This window comes from Prenolepis imparis, unplaced genomic scaffold, assembly GCF_030444845.1.
Source record: "Prenolepis imparis isolate NDT839.2.m4 unplaced genomic scaffold, iyPreImpa1.0 SCAF_13, whole genome shotgun sequence".
NCBI lineage: Eukaryota > Metazoa > Arthropoda > Insecta > Hymenoptera > Formicidae > Prenolepis > Prenolepis imparis.
The window spans coordinates 5,618,216-5,642,842 of record NW_028141171.1 but is presented as its reverse complement, the minus strand read 5'-3'; the positions used below and the strand labels follow the sequence as shown (position 1 = coordinate 5,642,842).

At 38.3% G+C, this 24,627-nt stretch overlaps 1 protein-coding gene and 1 long non-coding RNA gene across 3 annotated transcripts in view; one reads left to right on the top strand and one right to left on the bottom strand.

The window, feature by feature from the left end:
• The first annotated feature begins 10,025 nt into the window (after positions 1 to 10,025).
• Drgx (Dorsal root ganglia homeobox) overlaps positions 10,026 to 24,627 on the top strand; it is a 40,819-nt gene continuing 26,217 nt past the window's right edge. Inside the window, exon 1 of one of the 2 annotated variants that reach the window (XM_083052889.1) lies at positions 10,026 to 11,266. The gene's annotated coding sequence lies outside the window, so the exon portion shown is untranslated. Of the gene's footprint in view, positions 11,267 to 23,139; positions 23,164 to 24,627 lie in introns of those variants that run through there. The other variant, XM_083052891.1, reaches the window with a different exon arrangement.
• The window catches only part of LOC145944526 (uncharacterized), a 43,452-nt gene continuing 36,484 nt past the window's right edge, over positions 17,660 to 24,627 (bottom strand). Inside the window, exon 3 of the long non-coding RNA XR_014426689.1 lies at positions 17,660 to 17,730. This is a non-coding gene — a long non-coding RNA (uncharacterized LOC145944526). The remainder of the gene's footprint in view (positions 17,731 to 24,627) is intronic.

Here is a 24,627-nt window from a genome sequence, read left to right as displayed (position 1 = left end):
GTTGCATTTTCGGCGCGATTGCGAGGGCGAAACGGCTTCGTCGTCGCGCCGGGCCGGGCATCCCGAAGGCAAAACCGACCGCCGTTTCAGCAATCAGCGTCCTGGGACAGCCGTGGAAACCGCGGAAACCCCCAACTCTATTATCGTTTCTGGCATCGTTATCGTTATTAGCCGCTCCATCGCCCATCTATCGTCACACTCTACCGGAGAGAGCGAAACTCTATACCCGCACATCGTTATCGAAGACCTGGCGCGTGCTCGTCGTGAAAGGCCCCGAAGTCCGTGAATCGATAACTTTATAGGGAATTCAACTTTGGAATTTGAAAAAACGCGCTGCCTTTCTCAAAAACTTTTCTCAATATCTTTATCCGCGAGAAAAATCGAAAAAGGAAAATGTTTTTTTTATTATACTAAAACAACACAAGGGCGCGCATCATTCCTCGGTTTTGTATAAAAAAGAATGATATTTTTATATAAAGTTGATTAATATTTGATTAATATGTTTTGACAGAAATCAGCTGATTAAAACGTTAATTTGCTAATTAAATTTTAAACTAAAAATATGTTATACAAATATGTTTTAAATAAAATGTTATAGTACGTTAAACTCGAATATTTTTTGACAGAAATCAGCTGATAACTGTCAAAAAATATTAATCGAGTTTCAAGTACTATAACATTTTATTTAAAACATTATTATTTTATAATTTTTATTACATACTATTATTTTAAAATTTAATTAACAAATTAACGTTTTAATCAGCTGATTTCTGTCAATAAATATTAATAAAGTGTTAATTTGCTAATTAAATTTTAAAATAATAATAGATTATGAAATTTAAAATAGTGTAATATGTTGTAAATAATATGTTATAATGCCTTATCTGCGATTAATATTTTTTGACAGAAATCAGCTGATAACTGTCAAATATTAATCGAGTTTATGGAATTATAACACATATTATTTAAAACATATTATTATTTTAATTTTTATAACATATTTTTATTTTAAAATTTAATTAGCAAATTAACGTTTTACTAATATTTTTGACAGAAATCAGCTGATTAAAGCGTTAACTTGCTCATTTTAAAAATAATATGTTATAAAAATTAAAATAATATAATGTTTTAAATAATGTTATAATTCTTTAAACTCGATTAAACTACTACTTCTTTGCAAATTATATTCTCCTATTAACGCAGATAATTTTTCGAATATATTTATTGCCGCACTATCGACACTACCTCTTTACAAATTATATTCTCCTATTAATGCAGATGATTTTTCGAATATATTTATTGTCGCACTATCGACACTACCTCTTTGCAAAATATGTTCGCCTATTAACTCAGACGATTTTTCAGACATATTAAAAGACATTTATTGCCGCACTATCGACACTACCTCTTTGCAAATTATATTCTCCTATTAACGCAGATGATTTTTCAAATATATTTATTGCCGCACTATCGACACTACCTCTTTGCAAAATATGTTCGCCTATTAACTCAGACGATTTTTCGGACATATTAAAAGACATTTATTGCCGCACTATCGACACTACCTCTTTGCAAATTATATTCTCCTATTAACGCAGATGATTTTTCGAATATATTTATTGCCGCATTATCGACACTACCTCCTTGCAAAAGTTTGTCCGCGATTAATATTTTTTGACAGAAATCAGCTGAAACTGTCAAAAATATTAATCGAATTTAAAGTATTAAAACATATTATTATTTTATTTAATTTTATTTTGGACTGTCAAACTGTCTAACACTCGCGATAACAGCCTCTCGATGCTATGAATATAATGTATAACGCAAATCAAGGCAGTTAATTAACATCGCGAAAAAGAGGCAACAATACTTGCGAGAATCGACTTAACATGCCTTTTTTAGAAAGGACAATAATATTTTGAAAGTAATTTAATATGTTATAATACTTTATCCATGATTAATATTTTTTGACAGAAATCAGCTGATAACTGTCAAAAATATTAATCGAGTTTAAAGTTTTATAACATATTATTTAAAACATAATATATTATTTTATTTAATATTATTTTAGACAAACTGTCAAACTGCTAATCCTCGCGATGATACCTGCTCGATGCTATGAATATAACGCACAATGCGAATCGAGATGAGACAGCCAATTAGCATCGCGGAAAAGCGACTACAATGAATAACATGCCTTTTTTTAGAAAGGGAGGATTCTATTTTTTTTATATTCGCGCAATTTTTAATTATATTAATTAATTATATTTTAATTATATTATTTTTTATTATTTTTAATTATTAGAGATTTAGCAAGAGTTAAATAATGTATATAACTGAAGACGCTATGCTCTTTTAAACTGAAGTAAAATCAATAAAAATGCATGCTGCAGTTTCTTATGCGTAAATCTCTTTCAATGTGTTCAATTAATTTCACGCATCTTTAATGATTTTGTTTAATGCAGTTTGCTTTAGATATTTATCTTATTTTTTTTCGTGCGAATCGTATACATTATTTTTCCGACGTCGCTTTCAATATAATAATAATTATACGCTTTATCGAAGCTTTTGCGCTCGGGATGAATTCAACGTTTATTCATCGACAATTGATTGATCGCGTTCTGTTGTGTTATCGATGCGATGTGATTCGCGGTTATGGGCTATCTCGAGCAATTGAAGAATAGAAACGGAGCGAGAGAGAGAATCTCTCTCTCTCCCTGACCTTCATCTACGTGATCCGCTTTGATCTCTTTCTCGCTCCGATCCTTCGACCGAGAAGGGGGATTTCCGCGTCCGCGCCCCCTTTTCAAAATATCAACTAAACGATAACCGTATTTATTATTCATTCGGCCGCCTCCCTTCTCGTACTGCGCGCGTCCCCAATTTTACAAAGTAGTTTTTCAAAGAATTCCGCGAGCGGCCTGCATCGCCCATGAGACAGTCAGGGGTGTGCGTCTGTGTATATGTAGGGGGTAAAAAGTGGATCGGATAGAAGAGCCTTCACCTCCTCGGAATTATCATATTTTCGATGCGTACCCTTAAGAATAAGAGATAGAAATAAGCGTATCTATCGTAAACACAAGAGAGACGCATTATAAAAAATTAAAATTATAAATTACACTTATTAAAATTTATTAATCATTAAAGATTTATTAATTATCAGGAATTATATATATATTTAAAAATTATAAATTACACTTAGAATGTTTAGGACAATACTCTTAGCAAATATGCGAGATTCTAAATCAATTTTCATCACTGCAATAATTAATTCGCTTTTTATATAAAAAGTATAGATTTCCGATACAAAAATATTAATACAAGATTGCTCCATTTTCTACACGTCCCATATAAAGAAACGGAGATTAATTGAAGGATTTGCGCACAATAGATCTCTTGTGGCGAAAAAGAAAGAAATACATATAAACTGACGGATCGAATCGAAGCGAGGCGAAGCGCTATTTCGGCGGAAATCGAGTCTCAAACAATCCCCGATAGACAACAAGCAGAAAAGAAAGACATCCGACAGATCGGGTTATCGAGATTAACGCGAATACATCGAATGCTCGTGTGCGATTGCCGATTTCCTTCGTATTCTCCAAAGATCGAAAGCTAGCCCGTCCATACAATCCAACGATATCAATTACTCTGCCCGACGTTGAGTTTCGACATCAGAGCGGATTAGATGCGCCCGATGGACTACGAGAATCTCCATTTAGTTCTGATTCAAGATCGTTTCAGCTTAAAATAAAATTTGCGATATACTCGTCTTAGGGGGGCAATGATAGTATAGCTTATTCATTCAAGATTTCAATTTTAGCGCATGAAAATTAAACTCTAAATAACGAATAAAGTTTTCCAGCGAATTAAACTTTTAATAACTTATAAATAATTATTACAAGTATTATTTTATAATGATAATATTTTATAATATTAATATAAATATTATATAATACTAATATTATAAAATAACAAAAAAAATTAATATTATAATCTTATCTGAGTTAGATATATAATATTATATTATGTGTGGGTGTGTGAAATTATATATTTTACTTATTTAATTTCCGGTATTCTTAATAAAGTCGAATAAAATTCAATAAAAGTGAACGTAAAGCCAATATCGATGACATCTGCCTGGTCTTCCGATATAATTTCGCCCTCGACTCTTCTCAATCCTTCATACGATCTTGTGATACTCCTCGCGCGCGTTACATTCTCTCCCCGAGATCAGACGCCACTTTTCTTTTCCGTTTCCTACGCTCATTCTCCTGCCTATGACCAAGTCCCCGAGGATAAAGGGGATCAGAGGAAAAAGGGGATATGGATTGACATTCGAATTCCGCTGGTAAAGGATCTCTTTTTCTCGACCGGTCATTTTTCTTACCCTCATCACACTCCGGCGCGAGCCCCACCCTCGCGTTGGCGAATCCGGCTCGCGGTTTAACAAACTAGATTCATCAAATTCGACACCGATCGTCCATCCGTCGATCGGTCGATTTCTCCTTCTGGATTTCGCGGGCATAAGGTTTCATATGACGCGATAAGAATTCAATATTAGCATCTCTTGTCAACATAATGCCGCAGCTATATAATCTTTACGTCATATAATACTTTTGATCACTTCCTAATTATATTATTGAAAGCATTTATATTTCGGATTATTATAAAATATTATAAAGTGTGAAAAAAGAAAAGAATTTAAAATCTTAAAACTATTAATATTAATTTTATATATATTAATCTCTTCATACCTGATTCTTTTTTTTTTTGCAATTTAATTTAATTTAATTTTTTGCATTTTATATAACATTAAAATGAAATATATGAAATTCATACATACTACACTAAAAAATTATATATTATACATTATATATTGAGAGGACGTATATAATAATTAAAAGTAAATTTAAATAATTCTTCAAATATGTACATTATAATGTACATCTGAAAGAATTCTCTTATCTATCACTTTTCGGAATATTTATACATGTATCATCTTATTACAACTGTATAAAAAGATATTAATTCAATTAAGATTCAATTATTGAATTTAATATATTATATATTTTTTGCATCGCTTTCATATCTAATTATCTTAGATAACATCTAGAACGGGACGGAGGAAAAACGAGGACATTCGTACGACACACTTGGAGCGAGCAGCTCCTTCCACGGTTGTTGGTATATTGACACGAGGAATACTGCGCTAAATCATCTGTCACCCCCAAGTTCACCCTCGTAGCATCATCCGGGAAACTCTGAAGTCTCTAGCTGTCTATCTGCCGTCACTCACGAAAGCTTCTGCCGTGTTACGAGGCGACCCCTCCTGTGCTCTTCCTCCCTTAAAATAGGGTGTTTACGTCTAATCGCATTTCAAGGGTCCAATTTATTAAAAAGACACCGTCCGACTTGACGAGCCGTTCTAATACTGACTTTTCCTTAATGTGTTTCGGACGCGTCAAAGTTCAAAACCGACCTCGCGGAGATCACAAAATAATCAGTTGCTTCAAAATGATCTTACATCTCTCGTCGAAGTTGTAGCGTGTTTTGTTACTTTTTTTGTTCGTTTTCTTGATAAAAGCGTTTGATGTAATCCAATTTGTTCGAAAGGATTAACAGGTAATCTGGACTTATCGAGTAACCTGCACCGCACGAGTTCACGAGTTTCAGAATTTATTGAATTATTGGATATATTCTCGGATCACACAAATTTATCCAGGATACTTAACTCGCTATAAAGCTTATAAAATTTAAAATTCGATATTTTGTATACGCGGATAAAATCACTTTTGTATAAATTAATTAATTGTTAGAGAAAGAAGGTTACTTTCTGATTAAAAATATTGTCATACTCAAAATTCAATCTTTTCAATTATTTTTCAAAACTCTTCGAATTAATCAGTTAAGAGATTAATTAATTTTTTTCCTAAAAAAAATTTGTTATTCAAAGTTTCCTGTATATTCTGACAGTTCTCTTGAACTATATCGCTCTACTAAATCACGTCTACATCCCGGAGAGATGACAAAGCACTTGAGCACAGATCTTCTAGGAAAGATCGAGTTTACGCAAGCGAGAATTCTCGCTTTCGCAACGCGACGACGAAATCGCGGGGGTAAAAGAGATCGCGGCTGGCAGAACCAAGCGGGGAGGGTTTGACCTAATAAGGGATTATTGCACCTCGTCGCTGAAAGGGACGAGAGACATCGGCTTCGTCGTCGGCGACGGAAGGAAGAATAGAAAGAGCAATGAGACAAAGTAGACGTCGGTGGGACTAAAGTCTCGATGCGGCATGTTGCACAGAATCGTCCGCGAAAGAATTTCATCCCCCTTCCCTCCCCCTGCCTCGTCGCTGCCCCTTCTGCCCCAGAAGAACCCTCTTTGTAGAATGCGGCAGCTTTTACAGCGTCGGTGGGCACCACTACTACCACCATCAGCACCGCCGACGCTACCACCTTCTACTCTTCTTCGTTCTCTTCCGCCATCCCCCTTCGCTGTCCCCCCCCGTTTCTCGCAGGAGGAACATGGCTCCCAGGCAGGAGATCCGTCCACACCCTCGCTCCCGAACAACCCCCGCGGCCCGGCGTTTTCTCCGACACCCCCGCCCGACCCCCGGACACTTCCCTTCCCCCTTCGCTCCTTTCCTCCCACCCTCTCGGCGTCAGTTCCCCCCGTTGCATTTTAAATCAAAGCCTCGGAGGTAACGCAATCACCAGGCATCACGACGCTTCCACAATTTTCTACTTTAAGCTACTTTATGTATTAGTACCCCCGCCGTGTCTCTCCCCGGTTTCCTCCCCCCGGCCACCACTTCCTTCTTCCGCCCGTCTCTCGTTTCTCGTCGACGGCGCGCAACCCTCCCTCTCCCCCCCGGCACCCCCTCGCTACGACAGTGCTCGTCACACCCTCTCTACGTTTCGCAGCGTTGCTCTTCTGTCTCGGATCCTCTCGCGCTCTCGCCACTTTCGTTCTTCGTCATCCCGGCTACCGCCACCCATCTCCTTCTTCCTCCTTTAGCAGGGGCTGGTAACAAGGTTATTTTATTAAACGAACCTCCGCACCGCCCGCTCGCCAACGTCGCCGGAATTCGAGACGCGCAGCAGCTCGTCTCTAACCGCGAACGAGAAACACCGTCGTCCTTGCAAACAAAATGGGAGTGGGAGAAAGCGTTGCCTTATGCAGGGTGTTAAGCAACGCGGGTATTAAATAAGGTTGCAGAGACAAGATAGGAAGGAGAGTCAAAAATCGATTTATCGAATCACTCATCTTAGCGTGGCTCGCAGACCGTCAAGCGGAATAATCTTGTAAGTGTGTGATTACAGATAATATTAAGAAGCATACAAAAGAATTTATATGATACTAATCCACCCCCGTTTCAAAAGAATCTTGTGACAAATCTGTCGAAAAGAATTTGTTTCCAGAAAGAATATCCTGTCCTACTTTTAAGTAAATTTGTTGTCTGCATTATATGTGCCTTCTTCTACTTATAGCTCTATTTAAGAAGAACAAAGTTACATTGAAAATTTATTACCTATTTTTTTTAAATTTCTATCTTAAAGTCTTAAATTCGCTCGCGTACAATATCGCGACACTTTTAAGAAAAAAAAAAAATGACTGTCAAATTTCATCAAAAAATCCATCGTGGAAATTTAACGCGATATAGCAGCCGTGTTCTCTCTCTGTGTAAAAAAATTTGCGAGAATAGAATTTATTTCTCCCCTAAACGAATAATAATTTTTTTTCACCTGTCTCCGGTATTTTTCTTTTTTTCCCTTTTTACGACTCGCATCATTCCCTTCTGCGCAAGAATTCCCGCCACCGGGTTCCAACCGCGCGAAACGACGGAAACTCGCTTAATGCGTTTCGTGCGGAAAACGCGCGATAGTCGCGTGAAAAAGTTGCGGCGGTCTAGCCGCGATAAAGGATGCAGGATGTACCAGGGGGTCGAGAGGATATTTTTAATATTCCCTTAGCCCTTTTTTCCCCTCCCCCCTATATCAAATCGACTGAACATCACCCGAACGAATGTTCCGGGATGGTCACTTATAATACCGGGATTGTACGTGTATTCGCGGTATGGAGTTCGCAAACGCGATGTAATCTAGTCACCACGAAACGCGATTACGCTCCTAACTCGTGGCCTCTTGTTTTGTCTCTCTCTTTCTCTCTCTTTCATTTTTCTCTCTCTCATCCCTTCGCTTTTTCAGAATCCCTGTTTCCCTTCTCACAGCTCATTCTTTCATCCCTTATTGCTCTCCTGACTGAAATTCGACCATCCTTAGAGACGCGAAATAAATAGTTATATGACATTAATAATAATTTGTGGAGGAAATCTATGGTACACGAATATCGTTAGTTTTCAATGAATAGTTAAAATGTTTACTATCATTCGTAATATAATAGTGATCAAATTAATAATTTGAAATTAGAGTTGGAGAACTAGACTAATGAATAACACATATTTATATCAATCACTTATAAATACAAAAAAATATGTATATTTTATTTCGTTACTTTTAGTAGATTTCAATTTTTCAATCGCAAACGGATATAAGTTATTTTAATATAAAGCTATTATTTTATTTTATATTTTATTATCCTTATGCTTTTCAAAAAAAAAAAAAGATCGTTCCACTACTTATAATGGAAAAATTCATCGTAATTCTCCATTAGCGTTAAATCTGTTTTTAAGCAGCCGTTCCTGTAATCTTTAAGCTTTAACTACTGGAATAATTAATCATCCTTCAAAACTGTAAACTTAAAATTGCGCGCCGCACACGGCGTGAAGTGAAATGTTTCAAATTGAAAAAGAATAATAAGAAAAAAAGGGTAAACGCTTTTTAGATATTTTTCAGCTCGAAAAAAGGCAATAATATTCATTATAAAAATATAGATAATAATATCGAAAGGCCGAAAATTATTATCGGCGCTTGCAGCGATTTGCCACTAAGTGACAATTTTCATAATTTATCGAATTTTCATAAATTACCAGAAAGCTCGCTGCGAAAAGCGAGCTGCCAGTAAAAAAAAAGATACAATAACGCGCGCTGATATATCGGAACTAATGAAGAAACGGGAAAGAAGAACATATGATACGAGCAGAGCATACGAAGATAGTTGTACGAGCAAACTGAAATTGCATCACTCTATATGTGTGTCTGTGTATTTGTGCAGCGTCTATATAAAGTAAATCGTATATAATAGTCACATGTCACAAGACATTGGCCACTTGGATTTATAAGCTTCGATTAATCGCGCGATATATCAAATTTTTATCAATATCTTAATAAAATATAAAATAAAATTTTTTTTTCTGATCATTTTTTTTGTTCTTACAGCTCAAAGTTGGAAAAAATCTGCGCAAAAGAAGTCATCACGGGCCTAAATCCGTGCTCTCCTTGCATTTTGATTTCGCGACATGTTAAAGGATCCCTGTCGAGGGGATGACGACTCGCGAAGGACAAGGAACCGCGGCTACAAACGCGTAGGACTTCGTCATGGACTTCGCGAGGAGAAGACAAAGGGGGAGGAAAGGGTAAACGCGATTTACACCATGACGACTATCGTCTCTCTCTCTCTCTTCTCGCGCAAAGTGCCTACGTGCGGCCGCGAAAGGACGCGAGGCAGGGGAAGAAGGGCGAGTTGTTACGACACACCGGGAGAGACAGGAGATTCCGCTCGCGCGCTAGCGAGGGGGTAGCGGAAGGAAAGCAGGGGATGTTTGTCGTACGCGTTATTTGGCCAATAAAACCACGTGGCGGCTCACGGAGCACCCCCGCGTCGCCGTTCGCGGATAGATGATCGTCGTCGGGGAGAGAAAGAGAGAGAGAGAGAGAGCAAAGCTAGCCGTGAGGCGCGTATGTAGGGGGTGCGGGGCAGGGTGCAGAAAATGTAGATACGGGAGAGAGAAGGGTAGAAGAACGGTATAGGCCACGCCTAGCGATATGAACCACGCACGCGCGGTTCCGCCTATCGTCGAGCACGCTTCCCGTCGCGACGGAACGGCGGCCACCGTCCGCGATTCCGCCGCGGCCGCGACACGTCGTCGTACGCGACGCATTATCGGTTTGGAGGTCCTGTCGCCTTGCGGCTCGCGTGTCGGTATTCGGAGAGGTTGGCAGAAGTGAGGTAAAGGAAGAAGGAGAGAAAGAGGAGTCCTCATCCCGTTGGGCTGCTGTGCTAGCTATTCATGGGAACCTAGACGAGATCAAGTACCATGTGTGAAGCTGGTTGCTCCTCTATCTGACTCAACTCTAATGTTTCGGAATTTGGATTCAAGCTTTAGCTGCGTGAATGAACCATTGAGCTGAAGAGGAGTTCGTGAAGATTCAAGAATCCTTCATTTTATCTCGACTCATTAGGAACCGACCCGGAGAACTGTGACGCGCACACCATATCATGTTATGTCACTGAGAAGTTTTCTGGTTTTTCTTTTGACGCGAAAGTGCTACTCGAAGAGAGAGAGAACATATCTCTGGTTCCTGACAAGTGTCTTTGATTTTTGTCACATCCAATTTGACTCGAGATTTGTACGATACGTGTCGTTTTAATCCGTCGCGACTGACATAATTTTCTCTGTCACTGGTTGACAGCGTTCGTTGGACTAGCGTGATGATCTCTTATTCGGTCGGATGTTAAATTCCAATTCGCGTGTGATTTTCGATTGATATAAAACGGAATCCCCGGCTGTCACTCGCAGAAGACCAGCGTACTTCGCATGCGACGGATCGCTTTATTTTGATCTCGTACTCAAGAATCTATCAGTCCTCGTGAATTTCATAGCACGCGCGTGATCGCAAAATCGTTCTAGATATGTCAAAGTTTTCTCGTTATTGAAAACCGATTATCGAACAGCTGGATCCAACGGATCACAATATCGAGCTCGACGTCGGATCAACGTGACAGTCTGCGAGTCGAACTTGAAGGACCGGAACGACATTTCGGAAACACGCATGCGGAGTTAGGGACAAAGTTTGGAAGCGACGGTTCACGAGGTCGGGAAAGTGTGGCGGGAAGTGCGGCGGAATCGACGTCATCGATCGAAGATCGAACCAGAACCCGCGGGAACGTTCGTCGATCGGCTGACATTCGCGAAGAGAAGGGGTCCGCGACAGTGCGGAGGAGATCGGGAAGGTGTTGTTCAGCCACGAGTCCAGGATTCTCACCCCCGGAGGCGGTGCCATCTCGCCGGGGGGCGCGGGGCCGCCCGCGAGCCCATCGCCGGGACATTATCATCCCCCTGAGCACAGTCCGCCCCTGGTCAAGGTAAGTTGATCATCTCTTGTTTTGATTGGAGATGTTTTTTTCCCCCCCCAAAATATGCCCATCGGTTTTTCAAACAAAACTAATCCTTCGAAATGCAAAACACGTTGCAGCAAATATACAAAACCGAGGGGAGAAATTATTTAATATTTATATATACATATATATATATATATATATATATATAATAATTAATATCATTATCAATTTATTGCCAATTAATTACCTAATTATTATTTATTATTTTATTACCAATTTATTATTAATTTATTAATTAGTTATTAACGAAATAGATATATTTTAATTTGATAATTATAATTGAGCTGTTCCGATAACATCTAATTTTTCTATTGATAATTCTCTATGCTGATAGTATAATAACGCTAGCTTTTTATATAAATTCATACTCTATATATTTATTTTATTTTTATATACCAAGTATATTAAATCACTGAATCTCTCGGCTCTTCGAATAAATAACGTATACTTCAAATAAATAAATGAAACACAAGTGTTATTTATTAAATTATTCATTGTCAACGTGACAGAGATAACAAAGAGATTGAAACAATTGAATAATTATATAGTACAACATCAAGCAAGAGCACTATTTTCTGTAACTAATACATTTCGAATGTCCGGCTTTTGAAGCAATATATGTACATATTTAAATCTCGTTCAAACTATACAATCGGCAAAATGTTCAATAAATGTCGTTCAATATACATAATAATGAGAAATGTACAGAGACGTATTGAAAAATCTATCAAAACTTTGAAAAAGAATTTTAATTCAAAAAGAAAAAAAATATACATATACACATGTATTTATTTCTTTATTTATTCAAATAATAAGTAATTATTTTAAATAAATGTTTTAAATTAAATATTTCAATATTAAATACGCGTCGTTTATTTTAGCGCAACATTACGCATGCTCACACTATATTTTACAATATTTATTAATGTCTTATGAAATCATCGTGCTGAGAAATTATTAATTTGATATACGTCCGTAGTTTAAATTTGATCACTATTTCAAACTCGATCGGAATTATGCTGTCACACTTAAGTGGCATACTAGGGTAGAGCGGATGAACGTAATGAGTATCATAAAATGCATTTATGCACTCGTCATGTTAAATAATGGAAATGAATGATATCGAAAGATTTCTTTTATGTTTTACTTAAAATTATCCTTTATCGCTGATATATTTTTCATCGCATTGTCGGTTTACATATATCATTGTATATATTGTTAAACTTTCAATTATAAAGAGATTTTTTAAATAAAAAACTTTATTATTATTATGTCTCGAATCTACATGTAAAAGCTATTACATTCGACTATTGTCACAGAGAGGAAGAAATTATGTTAAGAATAACTTTCGACTATCTCATTATAAATTATTTTAAAATTAACTATCAATGACAGTATGTGCGAACTAGTACATGACGTAATAAAGCTTTGAGTAGAAAATTGATGCGATTTAGGCCCTGTTCTATTTTCCATAAATAGTTCGCAACGCAATTAACTTATGCGCAAAATTGTGCCAGTGATCAAAGTATATAAATCATTGAATTATTCTAGTTATTGAAAGTGATCTATAATATGTATATATCTATATTAAAAATAAAATAAAAGTAATATCAGTAATAAAAATAGTATTTTATTGATTTATTTTATAAATAAAGAAGAAGATATTATATCTGATTGCAATATTTCCCAGTTATTAAAAACATTGAAAATTATTTTAAAAATATTTAAGTATATATAAAATAAAATGCATACTGACGTTAAACAGATTATTTTGACATTTGGCAACAAAGTTAATCTAGTTGTAGATGAATAGAATAGCTTGGCAGAGAGTTCGACATTATCATATATTTTTGGTTGGATTAAAAAATATATCGGCAGTATATCATTTTGTTGGAAGAGATTCCAATTATCATAATTACCTATCGATATCATTTTTATATTTATTTGAATGGCAATAATTTATCTATAAAATCTTATAATATCTGTGTTGAGAGTTAGACGTTTAAATAATGTATTATCGTGGCAGAAACTCTTGTCAGCGATCATATTATATAAGCCAGCGATACATGGCTATTATGCCATTAGACCCGGGTAACCGATAATTCCGTTTTAGTTCAAACTTGACTTTACAATAATAGGATTAGAATTTGCGACACGTTCGGATGACCGTCTACTCTAAGTGTGCTATCCATCCGAACCTACCATGCAGACCGACAGCGATATCACATTTAATCGGTTACTCGAATATGATAATAATTAATGTGACAGTTATATAGAAATTAATTTAAGTTATCATTACACAAAATTAATTACGAACTATATCAGTTGCTATCGAAATATCATTATTTTTTAACAGTTTCATAAATTTTATACGGAATGTTTTATTTATATTATATCAATGAGAATTCTTGGTCAATTTAAATTTAATTTTTTCTCAAAATGATAACATTTTCTCACTCAGCAAAAGAATTTAATTATTTAAAGATATCTCTTATCTAATCGATTACAATCGCTATATTATTTTTCCTCATTATTAAATGAAAGATTAGACGGTAAAATAATATAAGTCATAAGGATTAAATTTTCGTATATTTATATACTTATATTTACGCGCGCGAGATAATAAATGTATAAACATTTTAGAGTCAGAATATAAAGAAAAACTGGGGCTTGGGTCATTTGTAACCCTTTAAATCCATCTAAACTTCGAAATATCAACTTTCGTTCAGTCGAACGACGGTCCTCTCCTTGGTTTTATCGGCGAGTTTCATTCCTCCGTCACCCGACATGTCCCGGATTCTCCTTCGCGTTACTTCCGGAATCAAGCGCGATCCCGGAATTTGACGCGACAAGCGCAATACGATATCGTCCTCGGGAAAGCGGTTGCTCTTTATGATCACGTAATAACTGCGTGGGACTGTCGCCGAATGCGGAGATGACGGGAGACGGGGGACAGTTTCGCGAACCACGAGGGAGAGAGAGAGAGAGAGAGAGAGAGACCAGGACGACCGGTGAGGGTGGACGAAGAAAAAGAGGCCGACGATGATGGGTATAAGGGCGGCTGTCCGAGCTCGTTTTCGTTGTAGACGCAGCTGCGAATCCCTCCGGGGATCGTGCAGCCAACTGTCTACGGACTTGCCGTTGAAGAAGCCCCGATCGAAACTTAACGCCGAACGATTCTTGGTCCACGTATTGGCGCGATTTTACAATATCGTTTCTCCGAGTTGATAAAAAAAAATATCGTGGATAAAGCACGGAAAGAAATATTATTTCTCACAGCTAAATTTTAAATATCTCTATAACACACTTGAAGTTTAATTACCATACCTAAATTTTAGCTATGATAACTACTATTTTTGAGCTATAGTTTGCAGAAAATTCTCCGTTAAATTATAGCTAAAAATATTAGTTGTCATAATTAAAATTTAGACATGTAAATTTTAAGTGTAATATAAGGACACCTAAAATTTTGTTATGCTAGAGCTAATATTTTTTTTCTGTGTGTTTGAGCAGATCAAGAGTAATTTTTTTAGCACGAAGGCCCACTTGTAGGTATATTTACTTTAAAACAGATCTTGAAAATTGTGGATATTTTCTTGAAACATTAAAAAAATAGACTTTGTTTTATTATGGATGATGAATTTTTTGGAAGTATGTTAGACTATATTGCTTCTCCGATACATCGACTTGAGATACGCGGTCTTAATGCTCGATATAGAATTGTTAGCCTAAAACGTAAGAAGGGAGAAGGGCCGTGCGGCCCTGCCGAGGACGCTAGTACACGCGCCCGACACTTTCGCTCTGATTAAGCTTAATTCATTCCGCCGAGACGAGAAGCAGCAGAAGACGTTCACGCTAAACTGCTCGAAGAGAGCGTCGGCTCGCGCTGTCTGCCGTCCAATCCTGCCAACTTAACCTCATTAATAAATTAATTAGATATTATTGTGTTGGCAGTCAGGGCGGCAGCTGCGGGTACGCGCTCCTCGTCCTTCGCTCTCTCTCTCTTTCTCTTTCTTTTTCTTGCCTTCTTTATCATCTTGCTCTGATACCCGCAGACACTCGGATACGACAGAAAAGAGAGGGTGAAAGAGTCAAGGGGTCATCTGTGACGTCACTGCTTACGATGACAAAATGCGTGTTATAACAGCTCGTTTGCTACCCGCACATTTTTTTTCGACTTGGAATCTTGGAGCGACCGATCAATGATTGTGTACCGCGATGACTCCCCTTCGATTCTGATAGACTTTAATAAGCTTTGTAAACAGAGATTTCTATCTTCGATCTGACAATCTGATAAATATCCTAAATTTTCATAGATTCTAATTTTAGATTTTTTCTTTAATATTTTTAAAGCGTTCTGTTACAACAATGGTAATAATTGGAAAGGTGCGATAAGTGGTATTTTCGCTAAGAAAGTTTATCTTCAAAATTAGAAGAGCGATGATTAAAAAGATACAAAGGATAGGATGCGCTTCTGGGAATTAGACATCTCCCTAATATTTAATTTCGCAAAGATGAGTTCTAAAAATATACGATACGTCGGAATCATAAAATCTTATCCAGAATTCTATCGCAAATTATATTTTATCTAACAATCGCTAAGGAAGTTTAAGAAGAGCGAATTAAATTAATATAAGAACACAGGATGTGCTTCTGGGAATTAGACATATATATCCCTAATATATTTAATTTCGCGAAGATAAATTAAAATACGATACGTCGAAAATCATAAAATCTTATCATAAGAAATCTTATCCCGAATTTTATCGCGAATTATATTTTATCTGACAATCGCAGGGAAATAAAACTTTAAGATCTCGTGGCGCGGGAACGCATCATCTTGCATGCAGTTTCAACGCGCTGTCCAAGGAGCTGTATAGTAGTCGCGGCGCTCATTACGGGATAGCCATGGCTCTGGCACTGGTAATGACAAAAAGCACACGCAGCATTATCATTGCGGAGTGTATGGCATTAAGCTGTAGGGGGCCAGGATTAGGATGTCGGCCATTACCGCGCGTCACTGACCGTTTATTCTACGCCGTACACGGTGCGGTGACTTCCTCTAGACGCGCGTATATATGCCTACCATAACCGGAGGATGAGGAGGACGCTCGCGAGGCCAGCCGGCCGGCCGTGCATTCTCCGTATGCGTGATTCACTTTTCGATATCAATGTCAATCTAACTTAATTGCTCGTCTCTATTTTTGCCGCTGATCTATCCGCGGTACGAAAAAAAATCGTCTCTCTCTCTTTTTCTCTCTTGAATGTAATTCTCCTTAACGCGAAAATTTAATCAATTTTTTTTTCATACGAAGATATATACTGCGTGTCTCGAAGATCCTTCATTTGATTATTTATTTTCTCGACTCTTTTTATTCTTTGTCAATCAATTATTCGAGAAAAGTCATTAATAAGTAAAACCTTTAAATTGTTAAGTATATGCAATATTTTTACGTATTCATCACATCTCTGTCATTATCTCTCTTGTAACTTTTTAAATAAACTTATTGAATCTTAATTAAAAAAAAAAACAATTATTATTTTTTATATCTGAAATTAAATATATCTTTATTATTCATCATCTAACACTATCCTTCCTAAATTTTAAGGGCACTAATTTTTCTCATGGATATTATTATTATGTCAAGTTCTCCCGTCTGTTCTCTCTTATCGAGTCTTTATAATGAATGATATTTCTCTTGCTGGTGCAACACATTTAATACGCAATGCATAACTCAGGCCACAATTAGATTGCTCGCGAAACGCTTCTCCCCGAGATATTTGATCGCAATTGAATCGAGATTAATCGCAATCTGAATGCGTGAATCAACCGATTGTGACTCGACATGTGATATATATACATATATAAAGAGCGCGAGCGGAAAGGAAGAAGAAAGATCTAATTTACAGCTGTGAATCGCACATGACGGCACGTCGTCGTCGTCGTCGTCGTCGTCGTCGCGTTTCGAATCCGGCGATTTAATGAGAGGAATGTTTGCGCGCGCGAGAGAGGATGATAGTCCTTCGCCGCGCGCGCGCGCAAACGTCGGGATCGAAATTGACCTTTAATCGCTGTGGCGCCACGCGAGCATGAATAATTGGCCGCGTCAGGAGCGAATTCGACGACGGATAATGCCGCAATAGGCCGAATCGGCGCGTATCATTTATTCATTCGGCCGGGTAGCGGGCGGACCGGCCCGCCGCGATGGCCGAGCCGCGAATTTGCAAATCGCATTAAGCCGTGCGCACACGCGACGGCGGGGACGTAAAAAAAAAAAAAATTCGTAAAAGAGAGGGACTCGCTCGCGAGGATCAAAGTGGCCGCAATTTTCACTTACCGCCAATCCGGCATTCCGCCGCCGCCGCTGACCCGTGCTGTGAATCCGTGCTGCTTCAATCCACCATTTTTCGACCCCCGTGTGTATTCTCTGAAAATTTTAAATCACAAAATGACAATAGATTAGTATACGCGATCATGAATATATTTTTATAATTTTTATTTTTTTTGATAATTGTATACAGGTAATGAGTGACTTATAAAATGAATGAAGAAATATGAAAAAAGAGAGAATATTGTTGTCGATCGCAGAATCCGTAGATGAAAGTGCGATCTGATAGAGATGCTGGGATGTATCATCTTGATTTAATCACAGATACGATATACGAAAACTAGCAAGGAAATAAGATCGCGAGAAAACTAGAGAGAGATAGGGGGAGGAAAAGGGGTGCGCAAAGAAATCCGGGCCACTTTTGTAAATTCTCTAAGCTTGATAACGTCGCCACGGATAAACGTATGTAAACGAATACCGTGGATAACTCTCATGATGAAAGCGAATTTTCCGAGGGGGCAAGGAAAGAAAAGGGGGGAACAAGGAAGAGCAGAAAGAGAGAGAGAAGGAATGAGTGTAAGCACCGTTTCGGAGGAGCGTTTACACGGAGAAATGCACACACGCCGCTTTTCGCGCGCGCGGACACGCCCCCTTTTTCTCCTTTCCTGAGGTGCACGGGGGCAGAAAACGACCGAGAGAAAGGAGAAGCGGAACACACGGTGGCGCGGAACGAACGGAGGGATAAAAGAGAGGGTGGCAGGGAGGAAGGGAACGAAAAACTGCAAGGGGGGGCGGCTGCAGTGGCGAGGTGAGAAGAGAGGAAGGAGATCGCGGGGGGTTACTCGGTATATATATCTATATATATATATATAGTATATATCGAAGTAAGGAAGCTCCTCTCTTCGTACCCCCTTCTGCCATTCTGCCGCGTTCCCTCCCCTGCCCCCCTCCTCCAGCCCGCTCATGCAGCCCCCGGCTGTGGTGCTCCTGTTTTACGCTTTTCGACTTTTTCAAGATTTATCCTTACCGTTTCCTCGCTAAATCGCTTTCCGGGCGAAATTTACGGTTGGGCAATAATACAGGAGGAGCGAGCCCGGGCGAGTTGTACACACACACACATACACACAGTTCGTAGCGAGTATAAGGGCTGAGAGGGAGGAGAGGTCGGCAGGAAAGAGCGAAGAGCCCCGGGTTCTCTGTACGGCCGTCCAGCCGAGTAACGGGAAGCCTACATACATTCCCGGCACGTTCCCAGCTTCTTCTCTACCTGACTGACTGCTTCCATCCCTCTCTGGTTGCCTCGCGCGCGCATTTTCTTTACGAGCTTCCTCTTTACCTATCTATCCCTCCCGCCCCTTCCTGTCCCACTCCTCAACCGGATCCATTTTGCGCCCCCTTGGGGGTGGCTATGATCGCTCCGTGTATCGTCGCCCCCCGTAATCTCCGTGATTTTATAAAAGATTTAACACACAGCACTTATGTGTCACGCGATACAAAATAATATTAAGTATCATTAATCATTCTAAAAATACAGAATATCGATAAAATATTTATAAAGTTTATAAGGGGAACCTCTTTATTGCAGTTATCAAATACATAATCTTCACCTAATTGTATAATATAATTGTGTATCCTTGTGTGTGCGACTACATTAATGTATTATAAAGATACACCTCGGGGCTGGCAATGATCTCAAGATAAAAATGACGATTCAAATTCTCTACTCTTATAGAAGAATGATTAAAAAAATGCATAACGATCATCTCTTCCGAACGATCTCTCGCGAGTTCGAGGAAGTTCGTAGAAAATTACATTATCCGGAACAAGGTTTATATATGCGTTATAGGGTAAAGTTGTCGCGAATTTGCCAACTCGATATGATTACGATGACACGATCATGATGCGCATTGTTAGCTCTTCGACGTATGTATATATAACTTCATCATTTATCCGTTCGCGAGATTGATAATGTCCGATAACGTGTCCGGGACAGACGCCAGATCCGTATAGTGGTCCATAAGTAAGATACGAGTGAGTATACGCGAGAAACAAGTGGATGATTGCGCGGTTGTGAGCGAACAAGTATATAATTCCATATGCTACTCCCCGTTCTTCTGCCGCAGATTCGTAAAAATGAAACTCACGGAAATGGCGAGGAACCGTTCGATTCCGTTGAATAATATATGCACGACAATGATATATCTAATATATGATTCATGAAAGCTATTAGCAAATGTATCGGCAAATATTTACTTGTTTACCCGGGTCCTTTCTTTTCAACCTCATGGCAAAAATGTATTGAAAAGTACATTTAAAATTGTATTATGCTAAAAGATAGTCTCTCCCTTTCTTTCTGCATAAATATATACATATATTACATATTTATTATATAATTATATATTTATTATACATATATAATAAAAATTGGAAAATCATAATTTTTTAATTATATAGTTTCTTCATAGAAAGGGAGAGAAAAAGAGAGTAGAAAATAATCGCAAAAACAGGTTCTGAAAGATTTGAAAACACATTTGAAATAAACAGAGAAATTTTGCACACGATCTAAATAGTGAAGATATACACGCATCATCGAAAAGAGCGTGGGATCAATAATTTATCTCAAACGTTCTCGTACGCAATCAGATCAACGATCAACCCCCCGCAATCATCCGTTTACGTTAGCGCAGCACGTAAGTAAACACGCGCCGGACATCTCGCCGATGCCTTTCTCCGGACCTTTCCCGCGCGGAAAAGCCGGGCGATAAATAATATAAATGGACCTTTCAAACGTGACGACGCGACGAGTATCATTGAGGAAGAGAGCGAGTGGTCACTTGGAGACACGTGACCATCCGCGATCATCCCGCACGCCGGGGATTCCCTCGCGTACGACCGGCCGGAAATATCACCCATAAGTGAGGGTGCGATCCGGAACGAAATCGAAGTAGAGAGACAAAAAAGAATTATATATTCTAATATATTACAAAATATATATATATATATAATTTTTTATACAAAAATATATTTAAATTTTTTATTAAGCTATTGTACATAATTTTTTTAAAATTTGTGATGATATCTAAAGATAGAAAATTCGGAAAGAGTAATTAAAAAATCATAAAGAAGAGATTTATATATAAAACCGATGAAAAAGAACAGGGCACGCATTTAAAATTTCTTATACGTTTAACTTTGTCGATTGCGTTCAGATCGGCAGATCCACAAAAAGATAAAGGGGGAAAGGGGGTATATCTTTCCTGGATATTCTAATTTTTTTACTCTAGGATTACACGCCACCAGTGGAGGGGGCGAAAGAGGGAGGCCGCAAGCTCTCTTCGCCGGGTTGAATCGTGTCGTCTAAGGGGCGCGACATATTGGACGAAATTGGCGCATATCAAACAGGGAAGCAATTGGAATAGCGGTGGGATCCGGGGATCCCCGCGTCCCGGTTCGCGCGCGCTCTCGGTTCCGCTGGAAATGGTGCCCTCGGGGCTCGGAGCCGAGCTCGGGAACGAAACCCTCGACTGCGCATCCCCTTATTCCCTCTCGCAGCCCGCGGCTTCAGCCTCTTCTCCTGCCTCCTCCTCTCTCCGCATCCACATCAACGAGTGATATTACACCGCCTAGGAGTCTATCCGCTCCTCTCTCTCCTTCCCTCTCGCAAACGCGCGTGAGTCCGATGATACTCTCCCGCGCGTCTCGAGGAACAAACCTAACTTTGGCTTGATATAACTTCACCGCGGCGAATACAATAATGCCGCGTGCAACGACCTACAATAGCATCTCCGCGGCATCTTGATATTTTTGATATATTAGAGGGAAGTCGCGAGAAAAATTTTATAGTACAAATTTCTCTACAGCAGACATATACATTGCAATCATGTAATTTGAAAGATTGAAAAAGAATTTTGTTTTCGCATCTTTGGTACCTAATCGGGACGGCTTGCGAGAGCTTCATTTTTCGCGCATCGCGTCTCGCGGATGCTGACGGAGGATTCTCGCTCCAGGCAAGAAGTCAAGTTCGTCGTACATACGTATCTCTCTCGCCCTCTCTGTGCGTCGCGGGTCTCTGTATAACCGGAGAATCAATACGATCTTCCGCCTCCTCTACGGTACACGGTGCACCAATTCAGCTCGTTGAATCTGTGCACCGAACCTGTGCACGCGATTGTAGCGCGCGAGTGCGCAGCAGCACATGCGTATACGTTAGAGACGCGAGTGCACGCACGTGCGTTGCACGTCGCGATTTCACGCACACGCGTGAAGAGACGCGGCAAACACGGATGAGAGGCAACCGACCGCCGATCCGGTTGCGATCGATGAACGGAGAGAGAGAAAGAGAGAGACACGCGGCCACCAAACAAACTCATCCGTGTAATTGGCAAATTGACAGATTAATTCAATCACACCGTCGATGCTTCTTCGTCCGTTCCCTTCTCTCTCGTTCACGTTAATGTATTCCGCCGACGAGGAGACGGCCTTGATTTCTGATGCCCGAGTACAGAGGCGGGCATCGTGTTTTTGCCAGATTATCAATTACGTTTTCGTTTTGTGTAACGCAGTGCGTGATAAAATCCTCATTCTTCCCGATTAAAATGTTTTTTTACTCTTGATCTCGATTTTCAATCTATTTCAAGGTATTTTAAACGTGATTACTCTCTCTTGAAATTATTTAATTTATAGTTTTGTCTAGAACTCTTCTTTCTCTGTTTTAAATTTCTAACTAAAAAATTGTTTGCTTATTTAGAAGTACAAAAGAAACTGAATTCTTATATAAATTAAACCTCGAAATTCTCTAGAACCCATGAGAACATGAGAAAATTAAGATCGAAAATAGGAGACAAATTTTGACTAGAATTTCATTACAAAAAATAAATAATTTGTAAACCCAAGTCGAAATTTTCGAACATCTGCTTCGACACTTTAAACAGTCAAATCTCATTCTTTTTTGAAATTATTCAACCTACAGTTTTGTGTTATCAAAAAACTTTTAACAATACAAATGAAAAATTCATCATTTACTCGCTATTTGAGAGATACAAAGTAAAAGCTCAATTCCTATATAAATTAAATCTACCGAAATCCTCTACAGAATCTACAAACATGAGAAAATTGAGGTGGAAAATATAAGAGCAAAATTTCGACTCGCGGGAAGATAGTACATAATATCAGCTGCTTATATTTGTATTCATCATAAAATACTTTCTCTATGAGTTTAGAGCACAATTTTCATAACAGAATAGAATACGCGCGCAGAGAGTCTGACACAGAGTATATCGGAGGAAAACTATTAGAATCACAACCATCATTTTATTTCGTCTATTGGTGCAAACGTAATTTCATCGCGTTTCACCGCCAGCGCGTTTCTTCCCACAATCGGACGACAGTCCATAGTGTGATAATGGAAGCGTACCACCCGTAGAACGCGGGTGCGCGGTAGACGGAATAAATCAAATGTCGAATGGATAAGCGGGAAATAAACCGAAAACCGCGCCGGTCGTTCCGTAAATCGAGAGTAAGCGAGAGACAGAGGTAACGAGAATGCGCAAGCAAAGGATATAAACACGGGTCGCTTCTCTCCCTTTTTTACAAAAAAAGGGCGACAGAAAGAGAGATGAAAGGACGAGGGGAGGGGAAGAAGAGGGAAATGTTCTCTCGAGTGTGCACGTCGAAAAGGGCGTGTGCAATGTGGTGGAATCGAGTGGAGCGAAAAGTCAAATGGAGTCGACCTGCGTCGTGTTGTGTGCATATGTGTGTGTCTGTGTGTCGAAAGATCTGAGAGTGAGTGCGTGAAGAAGAGTGCTATCGGATCAAGTGGTTCTCTGTGCGTGCAAGCGCGATTTTGAATTAGCTACCCCTTTTCAACGTTTCTCTTTCTCTCTCTTTCGTTTGCAACCTCGACGGTTGTTTCTGATGTCGCTATTTCGTGATAAAGTCGTCGAAAAATAGAGGCATTTCTCATGTCATATTTTTTTAAATAATTATAAAAAAATTGTAAAGATAATCTCATAACAGAATTAATATAATTAAATAATTATAATAAAATTATTGCAAATATTTATAAATATTTGTGAATGAAATAATTATAATTGACGATTATAAAATATTATGTTCTCCATAATTATGTCCGTATTTATGTATTAATACGTATAGATATCTCTCTTCGGGATGAGTAATCTATATACTCTTGTGATTTCGTACTGGTGAAAAGGTTCCACTTCCGGAACGTTTATGATCCTTAAATGTCACTAGAAACCCCTATACAAAGACCCTTTGTGATTGATTGCTAACGATTAATATCGCATGAAAATACAGTAATATTAATATTTTGAAGCTTTTCCCCCTTTCTCTCAATGACACATAACTATATTGATTTTCATTTAAAATATATTTTTTACATTTTTCATATTAAAGCTCTGACATTTTTTATAAGAATATTTTCTGAAAGTGTCTTATTTCTTATAAATTTCAGTTGTCGCTTTTATTTTTACGAGATTTATAATAATATAGGTACTACTATGTACTATATTTCTGAAAAAGATTAAACTTAGAAAATCGGCAATTGCCCTAAATAAAGATATTCGGTTAAGCGATCTCGAGACCACAGGCTAAGTTAAGACTGTAACTCACGGTACAGCGCAGTCTTAATTAACTTTCAATTAAAACTTGTCTTTAGACAGTGTTCGGAAAGAAAAGGAGGTATAAAGCAAAGTCGATATAAATCAATAATCAGTTCAAATTCAATCGCGGCAAGTTCCATTTTCTTACTCGATAACGAGAATCTTCTTGACTTTATGCTTACGTACACTTATAATGAAGTCTCCCTACTCCGTAGTTTTAATTTAGAAGTGGATCAGTTCGCAAACTTTTCCGCTTATAATTTTGTATTTCTATAATTAAACTTATCATTATTACCTGACTTCTATCATTATGCCGTATTTATATTTCTCATTAAATAATAAAAATAAAATTTACAAAAAGCCGATAAAGAAATAT